Source organism: Danio aesculapii, chromosome 12 (genome assembly GCF_903798145.1).
Source record: "Danio aesculapii chromosome 12, fDanAes4.1, whole genome shotgun sequence".
NCBI classification, from domain to species: Eukaryota; Metazoa; Chordata; class Actinopteri; order Cypriniformes; family Danionidae; genus Danio; species Danio aesculapii.
In genome coordinates, this window is record NC_079446.1 from 6,012,176 (window position 1) to 6,029,149 (window position 16,974).

Consider the following 16,974-nt stretch of genomic DNA (forward strand, 5'->3'; position numbering starts at 1 on the left):
GCCCTATGAATTGTCAGTCACTGAAAGCGCCCCCTATATTTTGAGTAATATGTACCATATTTTTTTCCATACTTTTGACAATATTTATAAAGTAGACATAAAATTCTTAAGTAGTAGAGGAAGTTTGGTGGTATTTATTTTGAATTTAGCCTCTAATATCCTCAAATTTTCATGTGGATTGCTGTAGCAAAGTAATACTTTACTACATTGATGAGTATCCTGGTTGAGTTTGACACCCTTGTTTTAGAGTAAAACTGGACTTTATTAATATTGAATATAAAGTAATATGTTTTTAAATCTCATTTTGAATGATCCTCTCTCTCATGAATATTTCACATTTCATTCAGCTTTGAAGAATATCTTGAATGAAATATTCAGTGGCAAATACACTCAATTAATTACCAGTGTATCAATAGGACTGCTACAATCTTCATTGGAAATGTCAAGTTGCTTTCAAACATTGATTGAAAAAGGAAAGTCCAGCAGGTTTGTGTCAAGTAAGTATGATGACAGACTTTACCGTTTTGGGTGAACTACATCTCTTTAATATACATTTGCAAATCACAGTGAGTTTAGATTTAAGATTGCTTGCGGATCTTTTAACGTTTAATCCTGTAGCTGTTAATAGCATGCTTCAAGATTTGAGGCTTCAGCGCTGTTTGTCTTCTACTTTCTGAAAGGAACAAGCTGTTTTGTCCTCGATCCTCAAACAAATGGCCTCCCAGTGTTTGGTAAGTAACTGCAGACATGAACAGCCTGTTCCATAGCAGTACATTTACATGGTCAACAGATAGCAGGCTTTAATGATAGGTCAACAAGGACTCAATAAGCACACACACACACACACACAACAGGACAGCCAGTTTTAATTAAGGTTTTCACTTTAACTCTTTAATCTCCTCAAACAAACATTTCCACTAGAATGGGACTTTTTTTTTATACTCCTCACTTATCTTCATTGTGGCACTGTCATGGAGATCACCAGTATAAATAATTTAGTGAGCTTCGTGTAAAAATTCAAGACCGCAAACCCCAAAACGCCACATCATTTGTTTGATTTGTGACTTTGTGGCACAATGAGAGCATTCCCAGCAAGTGTGTGTTTAACCCTTTAACTCTCAACGTCCCCAAATGTCTAGATTCCATATCTGGGGACTGATTTTTTTGATAGCTATTACTGAGTAACTTGGCAACCAGGATACTCATCAATGTAGTAAAGTATTACTTTGCTACAGCAATCCACATGGAAATTTGAGGATATTAGAGACTAAATTCAAAGTAAATACCACCAAACTTCCCCTATTTAAGAATTTTATGTCTGCTTTATAAATATTGTCAAAAGTATGAAAAAAATACGGTTCATATTACTCAAAACATAGGGGGCGCCTTTGTATGGTCATCAATGTAAACTGAATGACATCTGGTGGTGATATATGGTACTGCAGCCAAACAAACTTACTAAAGTTTTTTGAGATATCAGCTTCAAATTTAGAATATAATCTGTTCAAATATCTAGCTTTGATTGCCTGTTCATTTTAGGGTAAAACTGAATTTTTAAATGCATATTTTATGTAATATATAATATATATATTATTATTGTATTATTTACATAAACATAAAGGTGCATATTTTTTGTTTATTAAACTTTTAACTTCTTTCACTTCAGCTACAATCTGCTGTCTGTCTTTAAAATAAAATTATATCTGTGCAATTAAGTTGAACATTATTTTCGAGTCTGTTCAAAGACCCTGGTGGTTAAAGGGTTAAACGAAGTCTAGTCATTCATTTTCTTTTCAGCTTAGTCCCTTTATTAATCCGGGGTCGCCACAGCGGATTGAACCACCAACTTATCCAGCACATGTTTTACGTAGCGGATGCCCTTCCAGCCGCAACCCATCTCTGGGAAACAACCATACACACTCACTCACACCCATACACTACGGACAATTTAGCCTTCCCAATTCACCTGTACCGCATGTCTTTGGGGTAAACCGGAGCATCCAGAGGAAACTCACGCGAACGCAGGGAGAACATGCAAACTCCACACAGAAACGCCAACTGACCCAGCCGAGGCTCAAACCAGTGACCTTTTTGCTGTGCGGCGACAGCACTACCTACTGCGCCACTGCTTCGCCTAAAAGAAGTCTAATAGATGCCTAAACATAGCTGTCTTGGCTAAAAAACATTTAAAAAATCTATTAGATTTTCACTGACAGCCCAAATGTAGCTTTGTTTTAGCCAAGATGTCTATGTTTGGTTGTCTATTAGATATTTTAACACAAAATTGCTTAACTGTTTACATTAAATACACACTCTGAAGCTTTATTGCATGCTAATAATTTACTGAAGATAACAGTGCTGAATAATGAATTAATTGTAAATGTATACTTTGAAAAAACTACATAAAGTGCCCTGTTATGCTGTTTTTAAGCTGTCAGATTTAGTTTTGAAGTATTCTGCAACGGGTTTACATGCATCCAAGATCAAAAACACTTTTAATATGCTTACATAATATACATTGTTATTCACTCCATTCTTAACCAACATTTGGAAAATATACATCGGAAGATCTGTCCTTTGTAAACTTAAAAGTGAAAATTTGTTTATGTATATGTCACTTTAGGCATTGTGAATGATTAAATTTGTACTTTTAAAAGGAAGACAGTGATCCAAGCATAACTTAAAAAATATACAGCTGAAGTCAGAATTATTAGCCCCCTTTTTTCTTTTTTAAATATTTTCCAAATGATGTTTAACAGAGCAAGGAAATTTTCACAGTATGTCTGATAATATTGTTTTCTTCTGCAGGAGAAAGTCTTATTTGTTTTATTTCGGCTAGAATAAAAGCGGTTTTTTATTTTTTTAAAAACATTTTTAAGGTCAAAATTATTAGCTCCTTTAAGCTATATTTTATTCTACAGAACAAACCATCGTTACACAATAACTTGCCTATTTTTCCTAACCTGCCTTTTCTTCTAAAGAAAGTCTTATTTGTTTTATTTTGGCTAGAATAAAAGCAGTTTAAATTTTTTTTAAAACCATTTTAAGGTCAAAATTATTAGCCCCTTTAAGCAATTTTTTTTTCGACTGTCTACAGAACAAACCATCGTTATACAATAACTTGCCTAATTACCCTATCCTGCCTGATTAACCTAATTAACCTAGTTAAGCCTTTAAATGTCACTTTAAGCTGTATAGAAGTGTCTTGAAAAATATCTAGTCAAATAATATTTACTGTCATCATGACAAAGATAAAATAAATCAGTTATTAGAAATGAGTTATTAAAACTATTATGTTTAGAAATGTGTTGAAAAATCTCTCCATTAAACAGAAATTGGGGAAAAACATAAACGGGGGGCTAATAATTCAGGGGGGGGGGGGTAATAATTCTGACTTCAGCTGTATATATTTGCATGTTCTCCCCGTGTTCGTGTGGGTTTCCTCTTGGTGCTCCGGTTTCCCAAAAGTCCAAAGACATGCAGTATAGGTGAACTGGGTATGCTATAATTGACCGTAGTGTATGTGTGAGAATGAGTGTGTATGGATGTTTCACAGTGATGAGTTGCAGCTGGCAGTAAAACATATGCTGGATAAGTTGGCGGTTCATTCCACTGTGGTGACCACTGATTATTAAAGAGACTAAGCTGAAAAGAAAATGAATGAATGAATGTTCCTATAGCAGTTTGTTACAGCAAACAGATAAACAATAAACAGGTAATTTACTTTAATTGATGTGGTCAAAATATGCCACAAACAAGAGCAAAATTACAAGTCAGTGCAATAGGATTAATGAAACATGACTGAGACTTTATAACAAAGAAAAAATAATATTGTTATAAACATCAAATGCATAACACATTAAAATAAGGGTGCATGGGGAAAAAACACCAGGGGTTAACAAATGAATGAAAAATTATTCATAAATATAATGGTTGACTTTAAAAATTAAATCAATTTTTAATAATAAGAAGATAAAACACATACAAAAAATGAAAAAAATAGTGTCATTTACTAACAAGCATATCAATTGTTTTGTCCACAAATTCATAAGCATGGATTGCAAGTTTATTTAAATTATGTTCACATGGCCATTCTATATTACTAATTTCCAAAGCTACACATTATGGCATGCAGTAGAACTCAATTCATTCATTCACTTTCCTTCGGCTTAGTCCTTTTATTTATAAGGGGTCGCCACAGCGAAATGAACCGCCAGCTTGTCCAGCATGTTTTACAATACTGGGAAACACCCATACACTCTCACATTCACACACATACATATACACTCACCAACACGGGGGGAACATGCGATCTCCACAGAGAAATGCCAACTGACCCAGCCGGGACTCAAACCAGCGACCTTCTTGCTGTGAGGTAACAGTGCTAACCACTGAGCCATTTTGTGAAAAACTTGTAATGAAAACATGTAAATTATACAGTATAAATCTTATTCATGTAGCTTACAGAACTTTTATAATGAGTAACTTCATTTGCGAGTAGCTATTTGTGCAATTTAGCATAACACAGATGTCACGGAGATTAATAAATGAATATAAAGTAAGCATTAAAACTGCTTACGCCATGATTTGCTCACATAAAGCTTCTTAGTCACTTTGACTAAGCAAATTCCCAAATGTTTTGTCAGCGTGTGTTTATCATTGACGAGGAGAATTATAGGTATTCTCCAGCAGAGGGCGGATGTGCGACATTAAACGGAAGTTAACGACCGCTGCTGCTAATTGTTGAGACTTCAGTTAATGAAAACCTTAACATGCAGGTGTTTAGATGGAAAAAAACAGCCTTGAACATGTTCCCACTACACAATAAACATAAAGACAGACAGACAATGAAGTTACAAGAACCACCAGTCATGTTCAAATATATTAATTCCCTCATTCATTCGTTTACTTTTGGCTTAGTCCCTTTATTCATCAGGGCAGCACAGCATAGTTTTATCCAGCACGGTTTTACGCAGTGGATGCCCTTCCAGCTGGGAAACACCCATACACACTCATTTTCACATACACTACGGCTAATTTAGTTAATCCAATTCACCTGTAGTGCATGTTTTTGGACACTGAAGCACCCGGAGGAAACCCACGCCAACACGGTGAGAACATGCAAAGAAATGCCAACTGACCCAGCCGAGGCTCGAACCAGCGACCTTCCTGCTGTGAGGTAACAGCACTACCCACTGAGCCACATGTTAAAATTAGTAAAATATGAAATAAAAGTCTCGTTGAATACAACAGCATGAAAGTGTTTAATAATGTACATACATATAAATAACCTTCCAATGTTAGCATGACTTCAGGTTGTGCAACCACAATAGAATAATCCAAAACACACACACACACACACACACACACACACACACACACACACACACACACACACGCGCGCGCGCGCGCGCGCGCGCGCACACACACACACACACACGCACACACACACAATAGCAGCTTTGGGTGCAATATAAAAGCATATAAAAGCCCTGTAACATACAAAGGCTTATTTGTATGTGTGTGTGATTTTTTACAAAACGATTTGCAACTGGAAAGCAACAGCTCCCCATCCTGCAGGATTACATGTGACAGATTGACTGGGAGTGGAAGAACTGCACATTCTTTCTGGATGGCATAAGAGTTCCCTCCTTGTGGACTGAGAATTGGAAAAATCATTGCAATTCTGCCAAGAATACAAACACATCGTTAAAGTGAATACGCATTGGCATATGTCTATATGAGCCTCCGCCTAATAGCCCCTTTTATATTCCCACAGGCTGTTTTTTTTCCTGTAAAGATTGTGTGTAAGTGGTGTATGAGACTACACTGATCGCTCTGTTTGGCCTCTTGAGGTGGATTATAACTGCATGCACAAACAAACCATAACAAACACCCAGATGAAGAATAAACTTTATAATCATCATGAGTAACGGGCATGAAAACGGCTTGCATTTTAATTTCGTTCACTAAATAATTTGGTTTCTTCGAAAGGAAATCCAACAATGTTATCAGCTCAGCCAAAGGAAGCAACCTTCAGATGTAGCCAAAACCAGATAGTCTCATGTAATGTTTCTCTAGAATGGCATTTCGTTATACAGCCATGAAATTTCGACAATAGACATAATTCAATTCCCCTTTATTTGTATAGCGCTTATACAATGTAGATTGTGTCAAAGCAGCTTCACATAAAAGGTCACAGTAAATAGGAACAGTGTAGTTCAGTTTGTAGTGTTTAAGTTCAGTTCAGTTTAGCTCAGTTCAGTGTGGTTTAAAAATAACTACTGAGAGTCCAAACACTGAAGAGCAAATCCAACGATGCGCAGCTCTATAGATCCCGAAACATGCAAGCCAGAGGAGACAGCGGAGAGGGAAAAAAAACTTCACTAATGGCGAAAGTGAAGAAAAAACCTTGAGAGAAACCAGGCTCAGTTGGGCACGACCATTTTAATTTCTCCGCTGGCCAAACGTCTTGTGCAGAGCTGCAGTCTCAGTGGCGGAGGCTGGAAGCTGGCCTTAGCGAAGACTCGTCTGTCTCTGGAGCGTCACAGGAATCAGTCTCATGTTCTCCACTCGTCCATGACCACCACAGTAGCTGCACAAGATACGGCCTGGTCCAGGATATGGAAACCTTGGGATCATCTCGTCGTTGGTCTTGGATCGAATCAGTGACTCTGCATAGTCTGAGGGCCTCGGGAAGAGTATCCTCAGGTGGAAATGGAGAATAAAGAAAATAATTAGCGTAGCTGCTGTTCATAGTGTATATAAACAAGATGCAGAACCTGTGTGGAAGCCCGCTAAGTGGTGCACTAAGTGTAAAATAAAATAAAATAAAATAAAATAAAATAAAATAAAATAAAATAAAATAAAATAAAATAAAATAAAATAAAACAAAATAAAATAAAATGAATAAAATAAAATAAAATAAAATAAAATGAATAAAACAAAATAAAATAAAATGAATAAAATAAAATAAAATAAAATAAAATAAAATAAAATAAAATAAAATAAAATAAAATAAAATAAAATGAATAAAATAAAATAAAATAAAATGAATAAAATAAAATAAAATAAAATGAATAAAATAAAATAAAATAAAACAAAACAAAACAAAAGAAAAACAAAACAAAACAAAACAAAACAAAACAAAACAAAACAAAACAAAACAAAACAAAACAAAACAAAACAAAACAAAATAAAATAAAATAAAAAATTCAGTGACTCATGAAAACAGTCCATCACTGGCTACATTTACATTCAGCCAGACAATCTGTCAGTAATCAAACTGATGGCTCAGATGAACTGGGAGGCCTTTATCAACTCTCATTGAAATGAGGTCTTATTGTAAGGGCTGGTTTAAACCTTCACTGATCCGATTGAGAGGACGTAAACATTTGGTCAGATTGAAAACTGAAGCATTGTGCACATGTGCAATGAGGTGCGGAGCATTTTTACTGCATGACAGATAAAGTTATATAAACCTGTTCAGTCTCAAAACAGGTAAATATTTAGTCTTCTTTAAAAAGAAATAAATAAAATAGGAGCATATAATGTCTCTTGTGCTAGTGTCTTAAAGCAGAGGGAAACGAGATTTGTGGTATTTTCACATTCAGATCAGAACAGTTGTTGAAGCTTTTCCACATTCAGATTTTCGTTGCCTATAATCCAGCAGCTTTTCTCAAAAATGTAATATTTCTGCAGCATTTCTTTTTGCTGATTTTTTTCCAGAAATGCTTGAAATGATCTGCAGGGACAATTTACTGCAAATTTAGAGTTACTTTTGTAGTAATATAGCATTTTTTTAAAACAATTACAAACTAAAAGATGTCAACAAACTAAAGCCTATGTCATATTTGATATATTAAAGCAATAATTAACTTAAAAGGGAGAATTGGCTCAATATTTTCTCAATATTTGCAAACTTTTGTGAGAGTTTTCATTCTGTTGAATTCTAAAAAGAGATTTTGAAGAATGCTGAAAACCTGTTATCATGAATTCAGTTGCAATAACAAACATGGAAGTCAAAGGTTACAGGTTTTCTTCAAATGTCTCTCTTGCTGTTCAAAAGAAGACAGAAAGTCAAACAGGTTTGTGACAAGTGAAAATTAAATAATGACAGAAAGGAAATCACAAATTTAGCAAACTATGTTTATAATTATGCCTAAAATGTTTATTCATTAAGTTCATGAAGTTTAATGAAGCTTAGAACAATTTATAATTGGCATATTTCAATCATGATAACTTTCCTGAGATTCCTGAGTGGCGCAGTGGGTAGCACAATCGCCTCACATTAAGAAGGTCACTGGTTCGAGCCCTGGCTGGGTCACTTGGCGTTTCTGTGTGGAGTTTGACAAGTTCCCCTCTTGTTTGCGTGGGTTTCCTCCGGGTGCACCGGTTTCCCCCACAAGTCCAAAGGCATGCGTGACAGGTGAATTGGGTAAGCTAAAGTGTGTGACTGAATGGGTGTGTATGGGTGTTTCCCAGTGATGGCTTGCAGCTGGAAGGGCATCCGCTGCGTAGAACATATGCTGGATAAGTTGGCGGTTCATTCCGCTGTGGCGACCCCAGACAAATAAAGGGACTAAGCTGAAAAGAAAATGAAGGAATGAATAAATGTTGATGATCTACTGCAGATGCAGATCTGCAGATCTACTCCTAGTCTTGACGGAGTAGATCTGCTGCTACGCTGCTGTGCTGTGCTTTGAATCTTTGTTCTGTCTGAGAATATAACACACTGGCTGCAAACATAACATAGATGCAGGGGCGGATTTAGTCAATAAGTGAAGTGAGCTGATGCTTGGAAACATGGGAGCCCCCAATAAAAATCCCTAGAACTATAAATTGTACCTCTCTCTCTCTCTCTCTCTCTCTCTCTCTCTCTCTCTCTCTCTCTCTCTCTCTCTATATATATATATATATATATATATATGTATTAGGACTTTTTGGCCCCGTGTGTGCAATTGCTTAGGGCCTCCAAATGACTAAATCCACCCCTGCATATATGTAAACCCCTGAGCAAATCTATACATAGGTGGAGCTGGGGTTGGAGGAGGGTCTCGGTATTGCCGTCAATTTTATGTATATTTAACACCAGTTGCCTAATATGCTTTGCTTGGGCCTTGAAGAGTTCCTATTGCGTGTATATTATTTATTTGCATTATTTAAATTAGTCTGCTATACTATTGCAGAAATACAAATGGTTATATTTATGGTCATATAACCAACAAGTGCACCAAAATGTAATTTTTGCTTAGTTAGAGCTTAGTTAGAGCTACTAAGTAAAACTGAACAGTTTTGGTCTTCAGTATTCCCACCATATATCATAGTTCATTAAAAGCCTGATGTATCAATGATACAGAATGAGAGCACACTTTTCAGTCTTGTTCAGATGTTCGATTTTGACACACAGCCTGAAAGTGCATTGCGATAATGTCACCTGATGCATCTGGCTACCCAAAATCTGCATGAAATCTGAAGCTATTTAGATACATTGAAAGCTCCTCTTATTTTGATAGTTTTTGCGTTAAATAATGTGGCTGCAAAATTTTAAAAAAATTATAAATATTGTCACTGGCGGCACCTACTGGTGTAAAATTGTAACCTGCAGAAAATACCAACATGATTTCTTATAAAACTGATCGGCCAATCAAATTTGAGGATCGAACTGCTGCTACATTGTAAAGGCTGATTTATACTTCTGCGTCAAGCACACGCATATGCTCCGGTGCAGCCTTCGAGTGGTCGCATAGCCCTCGCTGTGGCTGACACAGACGCTGATGCGCACTTCTCAAAAAACGTAACTACACGTCGCAACGACGCATAGCGTAAGCTCTGTGATTGGTCGGCTTGGTAGCGCTGACAAGTGTGGGCGGGACCGAGAGCTGTGCGATTGCCGTTGAAGCGAGTGTTTACAAGTGTCGAGTCCCGTGAAAGAGCTCCAGGTGGAAAGTTTAGTTTTGTGTTTACTTTATGAATAAAGTTGTTGCACGTCCGCCGGTTCCCACCTCTGAATGAGCGAGTTTTAGCTTCTTGTACATTAAGCTAGCGTTCAGAAAAAAACAAAACACCAGCAAAGAAACTCGACACAGAGGAACATAAACACCTCACTGTCAGCTAATGTTTCAGAAGTGTTATTGCAGAGCAACACAAACAGCACGCAGACGTATAAATGCACAGCAATGCGCAAGGCATGCGCCGTGGGTCACGCCGATTACTCGACGCAGAAGTATAAACCAGCCTTTAAAACCGGCAGATTTCTACACAATTCTTGTATGTTTTTCCAATAAAATTCGATTAAGTTAACCTAAAAAATTAAGTGAATTCAACTTAAACTATTAAGTTGTCCCCCCAAAAACCTCCATAAATGTTGCTTCAACTCATTTTAAATAAGTAGTTTCAACAAGCAGCAAAAATATATGTTTTTGAGTGTATATATGCCGTTTGTTTTATTTTAATATATTTGATACACATGACTACCATGTAACAGTAATATTTAATGTAATTTAATATAAAAACAAATAAAAAACAAACAAACAAAAAAATTATATCATTATTTGCATAGTGTGTCTGTGTAACATCTAAAAGAAAATGTCATTTTTCTTCTGTGACAGTAGTGAAGTATGTCAGTGAGACTTAACAGTAAGTTAAAGTCCTCAGACATTCCTATGCAGTGACACCTCTGCAGTTCGGCTATTGTGCTGCTCGGTGCTGTGGTGCTGCTGTGTTGGCTGCTGACTGAGTTTCCCGCGTCAGACCAGCTTAAACTCAGCACTGCTTTAACACACTTTCTGCAGTTTTAACTGAAGTCATTTTCTGAAACCACAATGAAGTTTCATCCTGTTTCGCGCGTGAGACCATGACTTTCTGTTGCCGCGGTAAGTTGCTTCTCCAATCTTTGGCACGTGTTTACGTTGTGTTTGTATTGTGAACTCTTCTGTTTATCCGCTCATTTAGCAAAACATCCTGCATTTGAGCGTCAAAACAACATTTCACGAAGTTTGTCAGTTGATAAATTATGTTGTCGGATGATTTAAGTTGGAAATTAATGAAAGGAAGACGGTGTGCTTCATAACTCGCTTATTTTCACTCAACTCAGTAGCTTTATTTCGGTTATTTTAGCCTAATATCTTAATATAATATTTCATGATAACTTTAGACTACTACAAACATTATCAGAGCACTAACACGATGTCATGGTGATACAGTGTTTAGAACATGATGACCAAAAAACACGGTATTACCATAGTAAACAGTAAAATAGTGATGGTTCTCAGTAATGTCATGCAGGTGTTTTCGTATTGATGGTTTTAAGTAGCGTTAGTGTGTGACATATCATGATTCATATTCAGTCTTCAAAATATGTTGAAAGATGAAATATTTCAGACAGTAAAGGGAATTTACCGAATAAAAGTGGGACGTATTTCGGTCCCCCTTTTCTGCCTCTACGGGCTCCCCCAAGTCTCGTTTGGTAAATCTGCTTCTAATGGAAATCTTATGTTTCTCTAGTAAGGTCTCAGTGCTGTGACTGAGCTGACCAGCTCTGTAACCTGATATTGCACGAGTGATCCTGGGGTTTGGGCTCTTTATGCTCAAACTCATACAATCCATTTTCATTTACCAGCCTGGAAAATCTGAATAGATGGAAAACTTGTCTGATTTACTTCACATGCCATATTGTTTTTATGAGAACTCAATGGAGAAATACTTGGAGGCGAGTCGGTTACTGTTCTGGGATAAGATGAAATCTCTAACTTTCTCTAAGCAAACTCTATAATCAGACCTTTGATCAGTTATGACAGAATGCAAACTATATGACACAATACTCAGAATTTGAACACTTTTGGATGACATTGTGAGTAATCAGAACTGAGTTACTACACTTTGTGTACACTTTCAGTGTTGTGAAACTGAATGTGGGTCGACACACCTGAGTTTCAGGTAGCAAAACAAGAATGTATATGGCTGGAACACATGGCACACCCACAAACTGTCGGAGACTGTTAAACATTAATTTTATGACAGCAAACACTGATTTACTGCCATCTTTTCCGAGTATTTGGACATACCCCGAGTCATCTAGAGATTTGTTCTTAGATTTAAGATTAAAGCTTATTCCCATTGGTAAAACTGTATGAAACTGAATAAATATTTGCCATAATACACTTTCCTTTTTTGATTATGTGCAGTTTTGATTTTCTGTTCCAGTTCTTCATGTTTTAGTTTATTTTACAAAATTGGCATTGCACAGGGTATTAGACTTTTAGATTGCAAGATTACACCCGTCAATAAGTGCCCATCTCAAAGAAATCAGGGCAAAAGTGAGGTTAAAACACCAAGTACTTCCAAAAAATTTACTTGACGATCTCCATTTAATTGAGGGAAGGATTTCCATGCAATCATTTTGTTTAGCTCCAACTCCAAAAAAAGAAAAAAGAAAGTGTGTTTTATGGTATGAAATACAATTGAGTTGCTCCAACGCAATTCTATCAAATACAGTTTAATTTGTTTATTATTATTTATTTAACTGAAACATTTAAAGGGATAGATCATCAATAGAATTATTATGTGATTTCAAACCCTTAAGCTGCCAGTTCTTTCTACTATTAAACACAAACGTTTTTAAGAAAAATGCTAGTTATTGGTAGGCCCACACAGAATCTGCGCACGCAGAATTCCGCAGATTTTTAGCCCATCATTGATTCTGTTTATTTATTTGAGTAAATGTGTGTAAATTGATATTTTTTCAGTTTTTAAATTTAATTTTAGTAATATTATTGACTAATATGAAAATAATCATTTGATTTATTTACAATACAGTTACTAAAGTAATATATTCTGTCTTTTAGTAGATATATTATATGAGAGACTTGCTTTGTTTATCAAATAAAGTGGATCTAATTAGATTTGCATTGTAAACATTACATTTTTTATATTTTTATATTGTAAGGTTTTAGTAAGGTTTTAGTTATGATACTCCCAAAATCATTTTGCATGAATCCGCAGATTTTTAGCCAAATTCTCCGCAAATGACCTTTGAATGACCTTTTTACAGTGTCTGCTATAATGTTAATGTTGTTTTACTTAGATGAATATGGCCAGGGTGTAAATGCACAGTACAGTTACGATCTTATTGCCACATTATATCGTTATGATTACATGATCGTTGCCTTCAGTGATTTCCTGAAGGTAAATATCAAAAAATAATGCAACTGGAATAACTAACAGCAGTCACCATCGTCTGATGTCATATGAAGCAAGAGAACGTGATGACATATGATGAGGTGTGCAGGTGTTGTAGTGCTGTCCAGGGGCAATGCTAGACATAAAACTCTACTGGGGCTATACATATATTATATATTAATATATATATATATATATATATATATATATATATATATATATATATATATATATATATATATATATATATATATATATATATATATACCAAAAAAAAAACCCAAATAATACCAAAAAATATTTATTATAATAAATAAAAATTATTATAATATAAATAAAAAAAAGTATTATGGTTATTATACAATTATTATTCTAAATAAATAACAGAAATTAATCTTAAATGTAACTGGAAAACAACGTTAAGACACAACTGGAATGGTGCTAAGATCATTTAAGAAATCTTTTGCATGAATAATAATCAGACAGTTCTCAGACAGTTCTATAGAATACAAAAAAGATGTTTTATAGAATTATCTGTTGTCTTAGACGGAGAATTAGGTTTATTAAGTCTTACCTCCCTGACTCGTTATCCCTCCTTTTTACTTCATACTAAAAATCTATCAGGAGGCAGTAAGATCACCCTCATATTATTAAAACTTTAGTTTTGTCGACTTTCAAAACTCACTACGTGCCGTCACCGCCGCATATAAGGCTGCAACACTGGTTTCACAACGCATGAGCGGCGCGTGGATACTTTTTTCAGTGTGCATGTTAACAACCAGGACTCGCGCCGAGAGAAGAGCATCGCATCAGGGTCTAGCAGGAGCTGTGTGTGAGGCGAGCGAGTATGGTTCTCTGCGCACATGCAGAGATGCGTCAGTTTGCTTTTTGATTAAACACATTGCTTTCACCAGCGTTGCTTCGGTTGCACATAGAGAATAATGTCTTTATTCCGGGATTACCACTCTTAATAAATGCACTTTGCATATGAAGTAAATCACATCATAAAGCATTTACTGAGGCACTGGAGATTTTTACTGGGGCACGTGCCCCAGTAAATTGGGTCTGGCGAAGCCCCTGGTTCTGTCCCATTTCTTAAGTGTAAAATTTGAAGCCCTTACATTATTAAGGGGTAGGGGTACAAAATAGAATTGGGATTGGGTTCTTAATTACCTCCAGAATAGTCTAGAGCAGGCATGTCCAAGCTCGGTCCTGGAGGGCCGGTGTCCTGCAAAGTTTAGTTCCAACCCCAATCAGACACACCTGGGCTAGCTAATCAAGCACTCACTAGGCTTTCTAGAAACATCCGTGCAGGTGTGTTGAGGCAAGTTGGAGCTAAAATCTGCAGGACACCGGCCCTCCAGGACCGAGTTTGGACACCCCTGGTCTAGAGTGTCTGTGCGTCTCACGCCTTCAAACACCACCACGCATTAATTGCATGTCAGCATTGTCTTCTGAGGCGCAAGTAATTTATTAAATAAAGAAAAGATTCACGCAGCTTCTCCTACTGCAGCAAATTGGCGCCAGTTAATCAGGAAGTGACGATTTTGTTCCCCCATGACTCATTGGATGGAAATCTTTTACGCAATATTCCAGTTTTGTGCATACATTTAATTGGCGTCTTTAAATGGAAACTTTGCTAATGATGTTTACCTGCAGCTAAGCTTGGTTTTATTAAAATGAGCTGTTCTGACTCTTTGCTCCAGTAGCCGCCTATTGCATGGGAACTGAATCAAGCTCGCACAGATAATTAGTTTGTGCTGGCTTCAGAAAAGAAGGGGAGAAGGAGGGGGTGCGGAGGTGGATTTTGGGGAGGTGGGAATTCCCGTAATTTCCAAGCATTACAATGGCCTCATGCCTCAGCAGACACTCATCCCCACCCACCAATCTGAAGGCGCGACTGCTTTTTTGCTGCTGCAGCTTGTAGTTTAGATAAGTTAGAGGTGTCTTTGACAAGTTCAGGTTACAGGGATTTAAGCACTAAAAACACCCACTGCAGATATGCTGATATACCAGATGCGTCTGAGGTTGCAACATCATCATGTGATTTGTAAGGATTACAGGATATGACCTTGACAGAGTGGAGACAATCTCTTATAATGTAAAATATACAAATAGGCTTGCAGTGCTTTCACAAATTGTAAAAGTATTATTAGTGGTGTTTGTTGCACATTTGAAACCACCATAACAATCGTCACATTGATGCTTTAAACTTTAGATTCATATCGCTATCATTTTTATCAGACAACAGGAAAACAGCCATACCGAATGAAAAAGAAAATAATGAAGACACTCCTTCTCATAACTTCATTCATTGCAAGATGAAATCTTGTGTACGCATGACAAGTTTATCATAAGGACAAGGGTGTGTCTGGTTTATCTGTTTTGTGATCTCATACCACACCAGGAATGCATGCGTTTTGTGCTAAAGTATGTTGAGAGATGCATTCTGGGTGCATATTAGGACAAAAAACATGGAACCATACTCCTCTAAAATCATAAACGCGCATATTGTGGCCTTGTTTACCAAAAAAAACTTTAGAAAAAAAGACTTTATTCACTGAAAAAAGGATCTCTGCATGAGCTCTGAGTGTTTATTTTTAGGTTCAATATTGCACATATTACAGAAGCATCACCTGTGTGTCTTTTGAGGAAACAATGGCATCGTTTTCCATTTGGATGAATAATGTTTTTAATTTTTGGTTATTAAACGAAAATATTGATGTCAAAAATCATCTTGTAGAAATTATGCTGTTGTTTTTCAGTGTGATATAGCTTTTAAGTTTAAAGCTTTATTAATCCCCTTGGGGCAATTAATTCTGACATGGTTGTGCTTCACATATAATAAGAATGACACACTTAACACAATAAACACCAACACTTAACATCAAGTACACAAACAAAAACTGAATAAAATTTATTGCGATTTGTGGAACATCTTATTATCCTTAGACGTCGCCCAAGGGGCATCCACTCAAAATATTTGTTTAAGGAGTGTGTGCTATCTCCTATTATTTTATGTGCCATCCTCAACACCTGCTGTTCGTAATAGGGTGCAGTACTTCGCAGGGGAACTCCCTAAATTTTTGAGCATTACCTGTGAAGTATTGCATCGTATTACTTTTAATTCTTACAGGCATATAAGACATATAATAGGTACAGAAAACCCATAAACTCGTATTAAATGAGAACCAGTGTAAAAACTTTAACTTTAGCACCCTCATCTGCTTGTTAAGCCTGACATCTCAATTCCCAGGTCCAAACTATCAAACCCCAAATGCAATTTTAAACTGTTTTTAATGTAGACTCGCAGTGTGCTGTAATGCTCCCAAAAACATTATTTCCTTTCTAAAATCTCAGATGGCCCGTGTTTTTTTTTTTCAGAATTTTTATAAATTGGTGTTCGGGATGCTATGCATACCTGTAGTATACACTGCAAGCTTTAAAAGCTTAGATGAAAGGTGTGAAAATATGAATTAATATGTTGAGATTGTATTCTTTGTATAAACAAGTTGAGACACGTCACTGGTATTGACCTTCAAGCCACCAACATCCCTGACTTAACAAACCTAATAGTAATACTAATGCTCTTGCAAATGTGTGGTAACCTAACATTCAAAACATCTAAACCAGTGTTTCCCAACCCTGTTCCTGGAGGCACACCAACAGTACATTTTTGGATGTCTCCCTTTTCTGACCCATTAGCTTCAGGTGTTGGAGTCTCTTCTGATGTTATGATAAGTTGATTCGGGTGTGTTTGATTAGGGAGAGGTTGAAAATGTGTACTGTTGGTGT

At 36.3% G+C, this 16,974-nt stretch overlaps 1 protein-coding gene across 8 annotated transcripts in view; it reads left to right on the plus strand.

The window, feature by feature from the left end:
* The first annotated feature begins 10,689 nt into the window (after nt 1-10,689).
* The window catches only part of plce1 (phospholipase C, epsilon 1), a 158,402-nt gene continuing 152,117 nt past the window's right edge, over nt 10,690-16,974 (plus strand). For all 8 annotated transcript variants that reach the window (XM_056469436.1, XM_056469437.1, XM_056469441.1 and 5 more), the window contains exon 1: nt 10,690-10,874. The gene's annotated coding sequence lies outside the window, so the exon portion shown is untranslated. The remainder of the gene's footprint in view (nt 10,875-16,974) is intronic.